Source organism: Penaeus japonicus, unplaced genomic scaffold (genome assembly GCF_977035675.1).
Source record: "Penaeus japonicus unplaced genomic scaffold, GWHDUDI00000001_assembly GWHDUDI00000035, whole genome shotgun sequence".
NCBI lineage: Eukaryota > Metazoa > Arthropoda > Malacostraca > Decapoda > Penaeidae > Penaeus > Penaeus japonicus.
Window position 1 is genome coordinate 20,149,946 of NW_028234437.1, and position 409 is coordinate 20,150,354.

The window sequence follows — 409 nt, forward strand, 5'->3', positions numbered from 1 at the left end:
GATTAATGTATTTGATTTATTTGTATTCAATATCGTATATAGCATTCTATATAATTCTAACACTTGTTCTTCTCTCTCTCTCTCTCTCTCTCTCTCTCTCTCTCTCTCTCTCTCTCTCTCTCTCTCTCTCTCTCTCTCTCTCTCTCTCTCTCTCTCTCTCTCTCTCTCTCTCTCTCTATCTCTCTCTATCTCTCTCCTCCCCCCCTCTCTCTCTCTTTCTCTGTGGCCCCCATGTAACTATTTCACTGAATAAACCTGATATTATGATGTATGATAAAAGAATTCTTATTTTTCTGCCCGGATTGCATATTAGATGTAAAAATGAACAAAAACGTTTTTCCCATTTATAATAGCCAGAAGAAAAAAAATCTGAAGAGTGGCCCCCTTTTATCAAATCACCATTAAGGGT